The sequence below is a fragment of the Lissotriton helveticus genome, chromosome 7 (assembly GCF_964261635.1).
Source record: "Lissotriton helveticus chromosome 7, aLisHel1.1, whole genome shotgun sequence".
Lineage (NCBI taxonomy): Eukaryota > Metazoa > Chordata > Amphibia > Caudata > Salamandridae > Lissotriton > Lissotriton helveticus.
Window position 1 is genome coordinate 541,271,160 of NC_136068.1, and position 13,574 is coordinate 541,284,733.

The following is a 13,574-nucleotide window of genomic DNA, read 5'->3' on the forward strand; positions in this document are numbered from 1 at the left end:
ACACATACATTTACATCTTGTACCCCCTAAATAGCTGGCCCCCAACCTTGTTTTGGAATCTAAATAGTGGAGAGTCTTATTCCTCAACGACACCCAATTTTCCTCAATACCAGATTGGAGGTGAGGTACATTGGTAAGAACAATGGAATAGGGTGTTGACTCTGGGGGTAAATTCAGGGTTTCATTGCATTGTTGACTATTCAAACCATCCGGTCTAGCCCTAGAATGAGAGGGACGCCCTGTGTAACACCTCTACCAAGTGACGTTAAAGAATCTTGAGCCATTACATTGTCTACAGGATAATCATGGGATTTAACCACATTTGTACTAGCCAACACATTAACACTGCTTGATAAAGCAACAGGGGCAATTGAAGCGCTAGGATTAGGGGCTAACGCATTACTGGGACCAATTGAGCAGCTTGGGGAACTAACCAGTAAGTGGTGCTCAATCTTGTTTAGTCTCTGGCTAATATCTAACAGCTTTGAAGCCAGATGATCAAACTTTGCGTCCAATAGTTCTTCAAACTTAGCAATAAGCCTTGCCTCTACGTCACTTGACAGCTCGCTAGGACGGGTTGGGGAGTTATTGAGCGTGGGGGATGTGATCTTAGAAATGCCAACCTCTTGGGCACTGCCTTTCTTCCCACGAGGAGGCCCTTTAGTTTTAGCCACTTTAGTAATCTGGTGCACTGTAGTTGAGAGCCCACCCGCCTTCCTCTTTTTAGTTACAACTGGGGCTCGACCCTCGCTTTTTTTGGCCTGGGATTGAAGCTGTTGGCGAGTTAACATCACATCTGGGGAAGAGATGGTAGAATTTTGATCACTCACTAGCGAAGGGGAACAGGGGGCAATTAACAATGGTAAGGATGGGCCGGAGGATGGACATAATGCTGGTTCCATTACCACACCCACTCCTACTTGCGAGGAAGTACCCACCGCAACAGCTGATACTCTACGGGGATCAATTGAAAGCCTTCTTTGGGTGAGCTCAATCTCCTTAATAAGTACAGACTCAGCTCTCAAGAGAAATGCATCCAGTGTACCTACTACCCCCTTTTGAATGGGCTTACTCATGATGAGCTAGTTTAATAAACCCCAATTGCCCAAGCAATGTAAAATTAAGACAAAGTACTTCAGGGGTCCCAAAGTAAGATGGAAAGGGGGGATGTCCCAGCCCAGCCCCCTCAGGCTTCGATGGGCGCGGACGGGCCCGCCCTTGGCCCGGGCACGCCAGAGCGCGTCCAGCGCTGCGGGAGGTGCTCCAAAGTTTAAGCACCTCTGGGCACTGTAGAGTGACGCTGTCAATGGGCGTCACGCGAGGCTGCTGGTAACTGCAGTCCTCGGTTCTCCGTCAGCCAGCCCCCAGCTGCGATGCCGTAGAATCAAGCCCGAGCCTCGGTAATCCGGTATCCAGGAAGCAGGTAGTGTGCTAGGGGCCCAACAGCAAAGTTCAATAACGTCCCGCGCTACGGGAGGTGCTCCGAAGTTTTTAAGCGCCTCCGGGCGCTGTAGAGTGACGCTGTCAATGGGCGTCACGCGAGGCTGCTGGGAACTGCAATCCTCGATTCTCCGTCAGCCAGCCCCCAGCTGCGATGCCGTAGAAGCAAGCCCGAGCCCGGTAAGCCCATATCCAGGGAGCAGGGAGTGTGCTACGTGCCCAACAGCAAAGTTCAATAACGAGCATATGCACTTTAGCACTGGTCAGCAGTGGTAAAGTGCCCAGAGTCAATAAACCAACAAAAGCAGGTCAGAGAGAATATTGGAGGAAGGCAAACAGTACAGGGATGACCCTGCCAAGAGGGCCAAGTCCAACAGGCTCACTAGCAAGAGTCAATCTAAGGCTCACTAGCAAGAGTCAATGTTAGGCTCACTAGCAAGAGTCCATATTAGGCTCACTAGCAATAGTCAATCTTAGGCTCACTAGCAAGAGTCCATCTTAGGCTCACTAGCAAGAGTCCATCTAAGGCTCACTAGCATGAGTTCATCTTAGGCTCACTACTAAGCGTCCATCTTAGACTCACTAGCAAGCGTCTATCTTAGGCTCACTTGCAAGAGTCCATCTTAGGTACAATAGCAAGCGTCCATCTTAGGCTCACTAGCAAGTGTCCAGTTTAGGCTCACCAGCAAGAGTCCATCTTGGGTTCAATAGCAAGCGTCCATCTTAAACTCATCTTGATTCACACTTGTAAAGGGGGACAGAATGGCAGGCCGCCTGGTGTGAGGGAAGAAGAACCTCATGGTCTAATTAGGGGCGCTGCCAAGACAGAAACGATAATGAAAACAATGGTCAATGGACCTTCCCAGAAGAATACAGCGGAAATCATTAAATCGTGGCTAAATAAGTTAAAAATAGATATATAGGTGCATTAAGCACAACGGAAAGATTATCAGATGCAGTGTAAAGAGGTCTGATGCGTGAAGAACAATGTCGCAATGTGAATATTTGAAATGGGTAGACTGAAGCATTTATAACTTAATACTAAGCGGGCAGAAATAAGTTACTTATGTTACATTACAACCATTTATTTAGCATATGCACATAGCAGCTTCTTTGTATGTAAAATCACATAACCTAATTGTTAGAAATGGGATCCCCGGCTGCCCAAGGCTCGCGCCAAAACCAGTCAGAGACCACCACTCTAAGTCAGGGCAAGGGAGTTACACACCAAGATAACCCCTGCTCACCCCCTTGGTAACGTGCCATGAGCAGTAAGGCTAAACCCGGAGGCAATGTGAGTTAAGCGTTTGCGTGCGCACCCAGCAACAACACCCAAGGCCCACCACAAAGGAAACTCCACACAAGGTTATATATAAAAATAGCCTTTGTATTATACCAAAACACATTAGATGAAAACACACACTTTAAAATGTGCCAACAGGCACAGGCAGAATTTACAGGGGATATGTACAAGACAGGGCCACCTGGACCACTGTCAGGAATATGCACTTGTAGATTTTAGAATACTTGTAGACATTAGCACTTAGAACATAGAATATAATCACTTTAGCACAAAATAGAAAATAGAGCACGCAGCCAGTAATCACTGGTAACAGGTAATTACCACCTACGAAACCCTAACCATCTTAGGAGAATATTACACAGGGAACCAGGACCTCTCTAGCAACACCTGTACTAGGAGAGAACAACCACCTAAGTATCACCATACATTTAGGGGTATAAGCATAGGAACATTACACATGATGCATCACAACATTCAGAAGTGTAGGGAAAAACACATGATGCATAAACATACATTCAGCGGCGTAGCAAAGAACAATTGCGCAGAAATCACCTTAGGCCACAACCAGTGACTGTCTCAAATGTCAGGGGGGGCCTAAACGTAGCAGCTGCCCACTAAGTGCTGGGCAGCTTAATCACCACGCATTGGAGCCTCGTGGGCTCAAGAGCAAACTGGGAGGCGAGTGGGAGCCTCGGGCCCCGAAGAACAAAGGTGCCCCCTGAGCCCTCGTGGGCTCTTCACACAAAATGGCCCCACCGTTGGAGTCCGGCTCCGGGGACTCGAAATCTAACAAATGCCCCCAGAGCATCGCAGGCTCTAACAACGAAATGCCGCCTTTTGGAGCCTCTCAGGCTCGTAAAACAACTAGGCCCCTGAGCCTCTCTGGCTCAGAATAAACACTTGAGGCTCTTTGTAGCCTCTCGGGGCTCGTCACCAAATCTGCCCCCAGAGCCCTCGTGGGCTCGAAATCACCTTGCGCCCAGAAGCCTCGTGGGCTTTAAGAAATGCCCCCGATCGTTGGAGTTCCCCACTGAAAACAATGGTCCCTCTGTTGGAGCGCCGGGGCTCAGAAAAAATGCCCCTAGAAGCCTCGCTGAGCTCTAACACAAATGGCCTCCCTGGTTGGAGCGGCCCGCAACGGTGGGCCCGCTCAGAACTGGAGCCGGGTTGGGACCGGCTACACTGTGGCACTCGCGGAGCCCCCATCAGCCCTCCTTACTCACCGGGCGGTTCCGGGGACTCCGCTCTCCTCAGTCAGCTTCTTCTTGGGTTGCCCGGGTGTCTCCGACTGCGGCGCCTCCCTCCTTCCACCGGCCAGACTTCCAAAATGGCAGCCTCGCTGGGGAAGGGGCCGCGAGAGTCCTGGTTGCCGGGCAACCCTTCAGCCAGGCTAGCATGCGGTAGGCTGGCGGGACAGCCAATGGCAGGGCGGCCCTGCAGACAAGCCCCCAGGCTCCGGGTCGCACTGCTGAGGCTCGCGGGGTGATTCTCTTTGCAGCAATACGGGGTAGGCTCTCATTCTAGATCATCAATAAAGCGAGGTGGGAACTCGCTTGGGGGGCACAAAACGGCACCAGGTCCCTGGCGGGGTGGGCACCCGTCAGGGGTCACCCAAGGGCAAAAGACACAGCAGCATGCTACGTGGGCAGCCGCGAAAGTGAAAATAAAGCGCTCTCAAGCGCTAGGGTCCCAAAAGTCCAGGGACCAGCACAAACTCCTTCAGGAGGTGGGGGGAGGCAAGGCTGGGCCCAGAACCAGCTCACAGGGTCCTCCTAGGCAGGGAGGCAATCCCCAGGGGCGGTCCTCCTGGTGCCCAGCAGCAGCCCCCCCAGCAACAGGATCCAAGAAGAGAATATTTTGCAAGGGGACACAGCCCCTTTTTATACATTAAATCCCTTTGTCTCAGGGTGCAGGGTGGGGGCAAACCAGTCGCAGCTGGTTTTGGAGCACTCTTGATGTGCTCAGCCACCCTTCCTATTCACTAGTTAGGCTAGGGTCATTAGATGCACCACAGGGGGCGGAGCCAGCATTGTGTGGGGAAAGCCCAACCCTATTCAGGTCCCAGGTGCACCACTCCCTCACATCACACATGCTAATCTCAACACTCACCACCGGGGCAGACCTATCATGACTCATGGAGCCAGGCTCACCAGCCAGCTCCAGCCAATCACACGCCAGCACACTCACTGCACACGCACACCCATGTCTAGAAGTGGCACTTCCACACTAGACACATTCACGCCGCACACATCATTGCACAGCATTCAATCTCACGAGTTCGCACATACCAAACTCGAGCCTGCACACCCCACGCATCAGGAATTACCAGGGACACATACATTCCCCATGCATTCCTATGGGAGGGCAGGCCTATCTCACCACACACACTCAGAGTGCGCAAGCACTTTCCACTGGGACACAGTGAAAGCACACAGAAACCAAGAATCACCATCCCCAGGTCACATACAAAAGCAAAAAGTTCAGGGGTGAACCTGCCAGAAGGACCAAGTCCAACACAACCCCCTTCCAGCCAAAACGCAGGGCAGACCGATCACCACCGTGATGGGCTTCCCTGCTTGGGGCGATAGAACACGGACGCAGGAATGAAACTGCAGGGACACCCTCGTGTTCTACGCCACGGTGAACCCATTGGGTTCCTTCTAAAACCACTGTCTGGACAAACTGGGCTACCCCAATGGTACTCCCAAGCTGTCCGCGGCCAGGACCAGGCCCTAGGCCACCCAGGTGCCACAGGTCCTTGCCTATTCGCAGAGTGGGGGGTAGGAACCCCTGGCACATAGTAGCCATTTTCCACTATTCCTGTCTGCAAGACAGGTCTAGACTGCCACTGGTTCTCCAGCCTAGGGTCTACACCCTCAGGCGGACCAGGAGTTTCAGGGGTGGCTCTCCCCCCTACCTCTTCTTCTAGGGTTCCTCCACCTCCTGCGAGGGGTACCCCTAGAACACCATTCACCCAACCTAGGGTTTAACCCCTCAGGTTGCACCGGGGTCAGAGGTGTGCTTTCCCACCCTCTGCACCCCCTTCCAGAGGTCTGCACCCTCCCAACTAGAGAGGTTCCCCTGGAAGATGAACCGGTCAGGATGCTGCTTACCGAAGTCCTACCCTTCAGGTCAGGCGGAACCTGAACCTGGCCTTCCAACCTCGGGTCTAGAACCTTTGGTGGAATAATTGCCTGGCACTCCATGACTTCTGGGGATTCACACACCATCCCCCTGAGGCTGACACATGACCGGTGTGTCGTGTGACTGTCTGTCTGGGGCAGATCTCCCGTTCCCTGTCCATCTGACAGTGCGCGAAGATCACCCAGAACAGAAGTGGTGTCACCCTGGTCACTACACGGGAACCTAGACCAACTGGGGAGTCCCTGACCCACTGGTTCTTCCACTGGGGAACTCATCCCCCAATCACTCCTCACTTCGGACTCCTGTGCCCTCCCAACTGGAGTAGCACTGCCGGACACTGGAACCCCTAGAGCTCTAGTTACAGATGCTCCAGGTTCCCTAGACACTAGGAGATCCTCATCAAGTGGACTAACAGTACAGCCTAGGTCCCCAACCTGGTGTTCCCTCATGAAACCACCCAGGTTCTCAGATAGGGCTACGGGCATCTGGGGACTCTCAGCCACCCACTGACTCCTGCTCCACTGAGCCAGGTAGTCAGTCTCTCCACCCCTCTCACTATACTGGGACCTAGCTTGGCTACACTGAGCCTCTTCCACCACGCTGGGCTGGAAGATACCTGTACCACTACTGTTGGACTCACTCCCCAATGACTCTACAGAACCTCTGGCCCTTTCCCAGTGGTCTGCTTCCTCTGCAAGCGCCCAAGGACTAAAGTATTCAGACTTCAACAGGTGCTGGCGCAACTCTGGACAACAAACACTGAGCAACTGCTCTTTGGGAAACATATTCACTACTCCGTCCCTCTCATCGTCCGAGTTAGCTGCCAGCCAATCCTCCTGTGCATCCGAACAGTCAACCACAAAACCCCCCCAATCCTGGTGAGACAGTTTCCTACTGCCCCTGAATTTCAACCTTAACTCCTCCTCTTGGGAACATGGTACCATACGTTGGGAACTGGGATGGAGACTTCCTGCACTGAAGTCTAGATAGCTGCCACCACTGGACTCAACCCTCTCTGGGGAATACAGAAAATTATAACTGCGGTCAGGGGATAATCTACCCTCTAGGGCTATCTTCTCCCTGGCCAAGGCCTTTCAGAATCTGCAATCCTCTCCTGCATACCCAGCTGCGCAATGTCCTTGGCATGCTCTAATCTGAGCTTCTCCAAACCCAGCTGGTGCTCCCTCTCTTCCCTCCTATCTTCCCACTCCTCTGGGGACAGGGACCGGGAAAGGGATGGGGCGCTGCCCCCTACACTGGACCCAGCAAGGGACTCCCTATCTATGGGGTCCTCACTATCTGCTGGCGTCCCTGTACTTTCATGTTCTTCCTCCTCTTCAGACTCGTCAGGGCTCCCCTCAGACCCACCACCCTCATGGTGTGAAACCCGGGTCCTCTACTCACTGTGCTCACGCTCCCAGCCATCCTTCTGCCATTGGATTAGGTTACCCCTAAGTTGGGACTTGGTGTCTGACTCATTCACTGCAATGTCTCTCTCTTCGCAAAACTCTCTCAACTCATGCATAAACAGACCCCAGACATTTAAAGCAGACTCCATCTTGGCAGGATGCCCACAGACACGTGCAACAGAGGGGACTTAACAGTCAGAGCAGAAGCAAGAGTATAAAATTTACAAAGAATTCAGCGAGCTCCCTATCCCAGAGAACTCACACTCACTTGTCTAGTGCCACACACCATTCATCCACACACAACCCCCCCCCCCCTCGGACTGGTAAGGCAGTTTCTACCACCCCTGATTTCTCAACCTGACCACACGTGACACAGGTACCAAACTCTGGGCGCAGGGCGGGGAACAAATGTACTGGACACTCTTTGAAAATGACACTCTTAGGAGAAGAAATAATAGAACTTTAAAAACAATAATCCACCAACATGTGATTTATCTAAAAATGCAGAGATTTGTGGTGCGGCCAGTTGCTACTGCGGTACAACACAAATGCAAATCCTTATCCTTTCCGCTGCTGCCAATGTTAGAAAAGGGATCCCCTGCTGGCCAAGGCTCACGCCAAAATCAGTCAGAGACCACCCCTCTAAGTCAGGGCAAAGGAGTTACACACCAAGATAACCCCTGCTCACCCCCTTGGTAACGTGACACGAGCAGTAAGGCTAAACCCGGAGGCAATGTGAGTTAAGCGTTTGCGCGCGCACCCAGCAACAACACCCAAGGCCCACCACAAAGGAAACTCCACACAAGGTTATATATAAAAATAGCCTTTGTATTATACCAAAACACATTAGATAAAAACACACACTTTACAATGTGCCAACAGGCACGGGCAGAATTTACAGGGGATATGTACAAGACAGGGCCACCTGGACCACTGTCAGGAATATGCACTTGTAGATTTTAGAATACTTGTAGACATTAGCACTTAGAACATAGAATATAATCACTTTAGCACAAAATAGAAAATAGAGCATATAGCCAGTAATCACTGGTAACAGGTAAGTACCACCTACGCAACCCTAACCATCTTACGAGAATATTACGCAGGGAACCATGACCTCACTATCAACACCAGTACTAGGAGAGAACAACCACCTAAGTATCCCCATACATTTAGGGGTATAAGCATAGGAACATTACACATGATGCATCACAACATTCAGAGGTGTAGGGAAAAACACATGATGCATAAACATACATTCAGCGGCGTAGCAAAGAACAATTGCGCAGAAATCACTTAGGCCACAACCAGTGACTGTCTCAAATGTCAGGGGGGGCCTAAACGTAGCAGCTGCCCACTAAGTGCTGGGCAGCTTAATCACCACGCATTGGAGCCTCGTGGGCTCAAGAGCAAACTGGGAGGCGAGTGGGAGCCTCGGGCCCCGAAGAACAAAGGTGCCCCCTGAGCCCTCGTGGGCTCTTCACACAAAATGGCCCCACCGTTGGAGTCCGGCTCCGGGGATTCGAAATCTAACAAATGCCCCCAGAGCCTCGCAGGCTCTAACAACGAAATGCCGCCTTTTAGAGCCTCTCAGGCTCGTAAAACAACTAGGCCCCTGAGCCTCTCTGGCTCAGAAAAAACACTTGAGGCGCTCTGTAGCCTCTCGGGGCTCGTCACCAAATCTGCCCCCAGAGCCCTCGTGGGCGTGAAATTACCATGCGCCCAGAAGCCTTGTGGGCTTTAAAAAATACCCCCGATCGTTGTAGTCCCCCACTGGGGACTCTGAAAACAATGGCCCCTCTGTTGGAGCGCCGGGGCTCAGAAGAAATGCCCCTAGGAGCCTCGCTTGACTCTAACACAAATGGCCTCTCTGGTTGGAGCGCCCCGCAACGGCAGGCCCGCTCAGAACTGGAGCCGGGTTGGAACCGGCTACACTGTGGCACTCGCGGAGCCCCCACCAGCCCTCCTAACTCACCGGGCGGTTTCAGGGACTCCGCTCTCTTCAGTCAGCTTCTCCTTGGGTTGCCGGGGTGTCTCCGGGTGCGGCGCCTCCCTCCTTCCTCCGGCCGGACTTCCAAAATGGCGGGCTCGCTGGGGAAGGGGCCGCGAGAGTCCCGGTTGCCGGGAAACCCTCCGGCCAGGCTTGCATGCGGTAAGCTGGCGGGAGAGCCAATGGCAGGGCGGCCCTGCAGACGAGCCCCCAGGCTCCGGATCACGCTGCTGAGGCCCGCGGGTTGATTCTCTTTGCAGCAATACGGGGTAGGCTCCCATTCTAGATCATCAATAAAGCGAGGTGGGAACTCGCTTGGGGGGCACAAAACGGCACCAGGTCCCTGGCGGGGTGGGCACCCGTCAGGGGTCACCCAAGGGCAAAAGACACGGCAGTATGCGACGTGGGCAGCCGCGAAAGTGAAAATAAAGCGCTCTCAAGCGCTAGGGTCCCAAAAGTCCAGGGACCAGCATAAAGTCCTTCAGGAGGTGGGGAGAGGCAAGGCTGGGCCCAGAGCCAGCTCACAGGGTCCTCCTAGTCAGGGAGGCAATCCCCAGTGGCGGTCCTCCTGGCGCCCAGCAGCAGCCCCCCTCAGCAACAGGATCCAAGAAGAGAACATTTTGCAAGGGGACACAGCCCCTTTTTATACATTAAATCCCTTTGTCTCAGGGTGCAGGGTGGGGCCAAACCAGTCGCATCTTGTTTTGGAGCACTCCTGATGTGCTCAGCCACCCTTCCTATTCACTAGTTAGGCTAGGGTCATTAGATGCACCACAGGGGGTGGAGCAAGCATTGTGGGGGGAAAGCCCAGCCCTATTCAGGTCCCAGGTGCACCACTCCCTCACATCACACATGCTAATCTCAACACTCACCACCGGGGCAGACCCATCATGACTCATGGAGCCAGGCTCACCAGCCAGCTCCAGCCAATCACACGCCAGCACACTCACTGCACAAGCACACCCATGTATAGAAGTGGCACTTCCACACTAGACACATTCATGCCGCACACATCATTGCGCAGCATTCAATCTCACGAGTTCGCACATACCAAACTCGAGCCTGCACACCCCATGCATCAGGAACTACCAGGGACAAATACAATCCCCATGCATTCCTATGGGAGGGCAGGCCTATCTCACCACACGCACTTAGAGTGCGCACGCACTTTCCACTGGGACACAGTGAAAGCGTGCAGAAACCAAGAATCACCATCCCCAGGTCACATACAAAAGTAAAAAGTTCAGGGGTGAAACTGCCAGAAGGGCAAAGTCCAACACTAATGAGGTACAATAAGAGCAACTAGTCCCTGAAGTTACTGATCAAAAGACAGGTAAATGTTTAACATTCTTTTAAAAGAAGATAGGCAGATTCTAGAATGTAGGTAAAAAGGCAGAACATTCTAGTGCTTGGATGTTTCAATGGAAAACACGTTGTCAGTCACCATAAGGAACCTATGTAGGCTTAGGGTCTCATAAAAGAAACTGGTTGGAGGAACGCATGCTTCCAGTGGGAAGATACCAGAAGAACCTGGAAACTAGAAATCTGGGTGTTTTCCAATAAATGGCTTTTTACACTATCGTCATAGGTTTAAAGGTAACACTTTTGTATTGGTAGCCAATAAATTGACCTTGGGTCGGTATAATGAGTTCATGACTTGAACAGTCTGAGACCAAACATTCTGCTCAGATTTGCTGCAACTTAAGATGCTGGACCAGTTTAAACTGAGAAGCCAAATAAAACGACTTTGAGTAGTCCAGTCTTGACTGGATTAATGCTTACAACAGGTAAATGGAGATGAGAGTTCAAAAAAGGAAACATTATTTGAGGACCTAAAATTGAAATAGGCAACTGTTGGCTTCTTGAGTGTCCTGAAGTGCAGAGAGAGTGAGGAATAAAGAAAGGTATCCAAATTCCTTTCAGCAATTGTAGGGTTGGGACGCAGAGTCATTAGTGCAGGCCAATAGATTGTGTTCCATTAGTAAGTTCCTGAGGGTGTGAGTGCAATGTTTAGGATGGGATGAACAAGAGAAATTGGTAAAAGTCCACCGCTGTGTGATCAGCAAACAGTAAATGTGCTTTTCTTGAGTGTGGCAGAATCACAAGGATTTTTGGGAAAAAGAGATTCTAAAGAAAATATGTGTGTCATTAGTGTATATATAATATCATGGCCCCTGCTGATGGAGTCGTTTTGCAAGGGGACACATGCACAGATTGACCAACAAGGAATAGAGTCCAAAACCCTAGGAAATCCTGAAGATTAATAGCTGCCTCTTGGACCTGACAACCTTAAGGGGGTCTTCCCCCAAATATTTGGCTACCTACTCCATTTTTCTGACCTTGGTTTTGCTGATTTTAGGACTCTGTGCACTTTACCACTGCAAACCAGTGCTAAAGTGTTTGTGCTTTCTCCCCTAAAACATGGTAATATTGGCTCATCCCAACTGGCATATTCAATTTACCTGTAAGACCCTAGTTAAGTGCACTATATGTGTCATCTTGTTTATTAATGTGTAATTAGTTTTGGAATATGAAAAAGGTTTGCATAGGTGTGCGATTCTTCTTGTTATCACTCTCTGTTCTTAAATATTGAACAATGTTATGTTAGTAAAAAAAACAGAAAGAAATACAACCACCAACTGTTTTGGTATTTCACTTTTAAAAAGTTGGCATTTTCTTACTTTAGCCATTTAGTGGCTGCTGGCTGCTTCTGATACACATCTGGGGAGGGTGACAGCAGGGCTCTATGTATTCCTCCTAGACAGCCGAACACAATGGAAGCTTAGGTGTGACTTGATGGGTTTTCCTGGCAGTATGGGAGAGAGGAGCTGGACGCAGCCTCATTTACACCTGAACAGGCAGTGTCCTGTCCCCACACAAAGGAATGCCTACCACTTATAGTGAATATGTAGCCAGGGCAGGAAGGGGGTATCTTTGTGCACTTCAAAGATCTCTCTTTGAAGTCTCCCCCACTTCAAAGTCACAACTGGGTATAAATATTGGAACTCTGACACCACCACTTCAGTACACTTCTAGACCTGTGAAGGCACTGCCAGGAAGAAAGACTTCTGTGCTGCTGAAGGGCTGCTACTCTGCTGGATTGCTGCTTTGCTGATCTTCTTCCTTGCTGTGCTGCCCTGCTGCCTGCCGTCCCCCTGCCTGTGTAGGAGGACTGGACCTGCATCGTTAAACCCAAAATGACTCCGAGCGCTAGCTGGCTGGTCTCCTGATCTGAGGTCTCTGGGACATAAAAGATTTCCAACCCCCTGCTCCTGGACTCTGCCATGTGTGAATCTGCGCTGCCAAGTGGTGCCACACCAGTCCTGAACCCTTGGAAGTTGGCCTAAGATGCTTGCTATAGAAAAACCCATGCATGCTCTGTTAAACCTGTGCATCGCTGCCGCAGTATGGATCCGAACCAGCACATCACCCCTGTTGTGTAGGCCAGAACCAGAGCAGCGCCTCTGCTTCGTGGATCGACCCTGAGACATTGCCTTCAGAACCACCACTGCGGGGCGCTCTTCTTGGTCCAAGGTCTTTGCATTCCCGTCGACAGTAACCTCGAGAACGAATTTCCCCATCACAGCTATTAGCTCATCGGAGCCGACGCATCACCACTACTTCGCGGATCAGGACCGGCTCATCGCACCCCCTGGATGGATAGACACGGACATATCGCTTCGGCTACACCCGGCATCTTAGACGTTGACGCAGCCAGGATCCAGGTATCTTTGTTCAGAAGGCCCACTGGGGCCCTGTCTCCAGCCCATGCTCCATCCTGGTTGGCCTGAGCTTTTGACTTTGCGCGACCAGATTTCCTAAGTAAGCACTTATTGCTTCCAAGCCCTATTTTACAGGTTATGCTTTAAAAATTTGTATCTCAAATTCTACTTATTAGTTTTTTGTTGTGTTGGTCTGGTTTTATTTATTAAATCAATCAGTAATTTTCTTACATGGTGCAGAGTATTTTTGTGTGGTGTTTAGACTGTTTTACAGCTTGAAGTGTTGAGCAAATACTTTACACATTGCCTCTAAGTTAAGCCTGGCTGCTCTGTGCGGAGGTATGAGAGGGTGAGCACAGGTTTTTAGAGTTTGCCTGCCTCTTAGCCTGACTAGGATTGTGGTTGCTTCCTGACTTGGGCTCATACCCTAGTCAACCAGCAACCCAATTTCTAACTCCGGCTTAAGTGTTGATGTAAAATGGGAACGTGAGACAGACTGTACCTTGTCTGTCGTAAACAAATGAATCAATTTAGTACTTGCCTAGACCATCTCTTTGAGATGTTTG